Below are 4,946 nucleotides of genomic sequence, written 5' to 3'. Positions count from 1 at the left end.
CCCAGGCGGTCTCTGGTGAGAAACCAGGATGATGACAAGGCCTGGCGAAGCGGCTGGAGCCCACCAGGGACGGGGACGGGTGTCCGGCGGGGCCGTACTGCACACCAGGAACAGAGGCTTCGCTGCCTCTGGTTCCTCACTGACAAATGCCGTGGGACACGGGCTACATCAAGCGACAGAGGCCACTCTGGCTCAGCGCCCAGCACACCACGGACTTGCAGCAGGGGAAGGTGCTTAGCGATGCACAGATCAGATGTGAGGGCAGTAGGAGGACGGCACAGCGTGGACAGCACCTGGGGGCCCGCGGCCAGGGATCCCTCGCAGGCTTTTGAAGTGAACAGGCCTGAGCCCAAATGCCACTGTGCCTCTGGTGTGCCGTGGGCCTTGGGGAAACCACACCTCCCACATTCCTCTTCTAGAAAATGCCCCTGGTGGTGTCTGCCTCTCTCTACCTCAGGTGACAAGGTGAAGACAAGCCACAGGCAGAAAAGGCGCACAGACGACTGGCTCTGACCTAGTCTGTCATCTGTGACACTCTTCAGCCTCATTACCCGCCAGCTAGGGGCCAAAGGCAAGTGGCTCCTCTCCCTGCACCTTATCAGTTCTGTGAACAGGGATGTCCCCCAAACGGAATGGAGAAATTTGGTGAAATTACGCATTTGTTCATCTACATATATAATTTGTGTTTCTAGATTTTATCCTCATTAATATAAATACATATAGTTTATATATGGATATCATGATATAAACACAATCATACAACGGATTATTGTTAAAGAATAAATCAACCTCCAAATTTAAAGGAGCAAAAACCATCCATTTCGCTCCTGACCAGTCTGGGCACGGCTCCGTGGAGAGAGCCCTTCTCTGCCTCGGGGGGGGGGGGGTGTCTGCTGAGACGGCCCGGGTGGGGCTGGAGGACCCACTCCCAAGGCGGTGCACCCACAAGGCTGCTAAGGGTGAGGCCGGTCCCTCTCCACGCGGGCCTGGCCCCGGGCGAGCCCAGGCTCCCTCACACCGTGGCGGCTGGGCTCCTCGAACCGGCGTCCTACGAGGCCGCAGCGGCCAGTGTCAGGTTCTTCCTCTGAGCCACCAGAGCCGCTTGACCTTAACCACCCAGAGTGGGTGGGATGTCAAGGGCGTGAGCACAGACCCCTTCTCTCCACAGAAGGTGCATCAAAAAAGCGTCTGGGGCCCCATTTTACAACTTCCACGGCATTTACCGCAGCTCAGTAAGAGGGACCCACTGGCTTGGGTGGTGGAGCGTTCGACTCGGTCTCAGGGTTGTGACTTCACACCCCAAGGTGGGTGCACAGATTACTTTTTAAAAATCTGTGTATAATATAAAACAACTCAGCAGATGTGAGCTGTTACCAGGAGGGGAAGTACCAGCAGACCCCAGAAACCAGTGCAGCTGAGGCTGCTGTCCCCTCCCTCAGCTGCGGGCAGCGTGGGTCGGGGGGGGGGGGCTGCGCCTAGTCAAGAATCACGCCGGGAAGTGACTGAAGTTCGCCGACACAGCACCGTCTTCCTCCTGCTTTTACGCAGGGGGTTCCTGTAAGATTTGTTCTGAAGGCTTCCCTGGGACCCCCCCACCCCCGACTTCAAATTTTGTTTCTGAAAATGATTATCGGTCCTTACATTTCAGGAGTATCTGTCCTACGTGAAACAGTGGTTCGATTCAACCTGGATAAAGGGAAATATACCAACCCCGCTTATTGCAGGGCGGAGGAGGCGGTGCAGCCCCAGAAGAGCCGTTTTGGAAACAGAGTCCTCTACCAGCCTAGATGAGAAGAGGGGGCACCGCTCCCCAGGAAGGTCAGAGGTGCTGCAGGGAAGCAATCCTCACTTTCGCCCAGAAAGACAGAAAGCTCCATCATCTCATGCACAGTAAGACCACCTGGCCGAGGCTCCTCAAGTGTGGCGGGAAGGCCTCCTGACGGCTGAGGTCCGCTGTGGGGCAGGGGCAGAAGGGGTGGCGTGCAGGCTCCAGATTTACCACCCCGGGACCTGGCCACAGCTTCTCTCTGCTGCTCTCCCCGGACGTCTAACCCTCGCCAGCATCCTGTCGCCAACGCCAGCTCTTGGTGGCTTCAGCTGTGCTGGCTCTTCTCAGGCACATCTGTTCTCAGCATCCTCACCTGCAGACCTGTGGGCACGGGTTTCCTGCCCCTTACGTGGTGCCTGGGGTGAAGCACGGCAGGGCCACTGGAAGAGGACCGCTGAGGCTCCTGGGAGAGCGGGAGGGTTGACCAATGGCCCAGGGGCAGAGGGGCCGGCGGGCCAGATTTTTATATAAGCCCGTGTTGAAGAGGGTACTTGTTGCATCCGGCAGCGTTAAAAAAATACTAACTACATAGCTGCTGAAACGCGCCGGTTACCCTTGCTGATTGCAGTATTCCTCGGGGAGCTCACTGTGGAGGCTCCCCGGGATTCCGACCCAACCAAAATCGGACGTTCTAGGAGTGGGGGAGGAATAAGTTCCTCCTTAAATTCAGGGTTTTCTTTTTTCTTTTTTTATGATGCTCTTCCCTATCCCGACACTACTGAAGGGATAATACTCTCTGGCATCATCCCCAAACTCTTTCGTATTTCGTGTTTCGACACCGGCCAGCCTGAGTTTACTTGTACGCGCAGGAGGACGTAGCTGCTGCAAGCACCTTTCGAAACAGCAGCCGGCAGGTCTCGTCCCATCTTCCACGAACCCCTCCTCCGTCTGCGGCTCCTCTCCTGTTCCAGCTTCCCACCTGCTTCCGCGCCTTCCGTGCCGCCTCCCTGCTGCAAGCGCTCACGGACTGGGCGGCTGTAGCTTCTGGCGTCCGAGGGCAGAGCCCCTCCCCTCGCCGCCGACCACGCATCGCTGCCCACACACACAAGCTCCACGAAGTACGATGCTGGGATCCCGTCAGGGACACGATGTCGACGCACACGGAGAACCACTCTCTTTACAGTTTCGAATTCCCCCAGCTAGAACCCAGCATGTCCTCGGATTTAGACCTTCCCCTTTTTTCAGCAAAGTTTTGTCATTTTACCTGAGCCCTGGACAGCTCATTAGGTGTACTCCCAAATTCTTACTAGTTTTTGTTGCTACTGCGTTAAAGTTTTCATTAAGTCACTGACACTGTTGGGGAAGGCAACAAATTTATAGACTTTCACTGGTTTGGACTCTGAAGACTTTTTCAACACAAAGTCCAATCTTTCTTTAGCTAAAAGCGGTTTTACCTCCTACACTGGTCCTAACCCTAACCCCGTGCCCCGTGGCTGATGTCAGCGTCCTGCGCCTCCGGCTTCCAGCTCATTGCACAGGCATCGATTCTGCCTTCGGCTGGACTCAATTTATGACATTTCTTATTTCTAAGAACTGTTTTGCTTACAGTTTATTCTCTTTTTAGTGCATAAGACAATCTTCAAATCAGCTTCTGATTCCCGTACTGGCAAGGGTTGACGACTGTTTCGAGATGCTGCCTGTCCTCAGGTGGCGGGGGGCTCTGGCCCGTGCTCCCGGCTACAGAGGCGCCCCTCCTCGAGTGTGCACGGGCGGCTTACCGCAGCCCTGGCTCAGCAGCGCCCCCGCAGTAGGGACTCCTGGAGCAGCAGGCCGGGCTCAGCTTCTGCTCTCTGGCCTTCTTGCTGGAGGGCTTCCTTCTGCTTTCTCTACGTCACACCTTCTAGTGCACATTTCAATGTTATACCATGCATTTGCACATTTAAAAGATATCTTTACCTATCTCTGAGCAGAAAAGGGCAAAAACCTGACTCAACTTCCTCATAGAAACATGAAAACCAGTTTCTGAACATTTTCAGGAGTACAGAGCAGATGCGGCCTGGAACCTGCTTGCTTCAAGGAGTCAATCTTTTTCCTACGTGCTCTTCCTTCCCACCTCATGTCACGGGTCCCGCCCTGTGTTGGTCTGCTTCCTGGTTACTCACCGGTATTGTGGACTGTATGTCTTCCAGAAATGGGCCAAGTGGTTTCTCCTCGGGTTCTGCTTTCTCACTGTGTGGGCACAGACTTTCCTCTCCTCAAAGGGAGACTCCTCAAAGAGGGACTGTTCCCAGCTCAACGATCTAGTCAACTGGGGGCTGGGGAGGGCCGGGGCGTGGGTTCTCAGGCCAGGGAACATAAGTTGGGCGTGCCTTCCTCTGTCTGGGGAAAAGCCCATACGTCAAGACCAGACAACACCAGACCCTGCCTCCCCCGAGGCAGAAAGGGCTCTTCTCCCTGGCCTTTCTAGATGGTGCGGCCAAGAAAAACCCCTCACTTTGAACATGCTCTCCGGCAAGTTCATGGCTGCTGTCTCCCCTGCCCACCTCCACTGGTCTCAGCATCGATGACACTCTGTAGTCTGGGAAGTGGCTCCAGGGCCATCACTGATACCCAAGTCTTGGGAACAAAAAACCAGGTCACTGAGTACCTGCTTTATACTGTGAGTGCTCGTCCTGGAGGCCCCGAGAGACTGTGACTCCCAGGCTATCCACAGCAGGCGAGGAGAGAAGGCGTGCAGGCTGGTACACTTGGGATACTTACATTTCAGGTGCTTGGATCTTGGGTTTTGCTCATACTAAACTATTTCCCGCAAATACAGAAACGAATTCATTCAGATGATGTGTATATCAACGTATCTGGATGGTTCTGGCTGTAATGGACAGCAAAGTCAAGCAAGTTGGCCTAAATGGGAGGGATGATTCAACAACCCAAGGCAGGCTGGTGTCGGGCACAGGTCATGCTCCCAGTGCTGCGATCAGGCACGCTCCTCCCTCTCTTGGCTCTGATGACCTGTCCATGTCTCCCATTTTTCCTGGGCTGCTGTGTACCTGCCAGGTGCCCTGACAGCTGGGGCATAGTGCGGGGTGAACGAGATAGCCACAGACTCATTTCCTGATCTTCTGGAGTACTACTACTCAATGATAAAGTCAACAAAGACTAAACCAGAATATGTCAAGTA

The sequence above is a fragment of the Martes martes genome, assembly GCF_963455335.1.
Source record: "Martes martes genome assembly, chromosome: 17".
Lineage (NCBI taxonomy): Eukaryota > Metazoa > Chordata > Mammalia > Carnivora > Mustelidae > Martes > Martes martes.
This window is presented reverse-complemented; position numbering follows the sequence as displayed.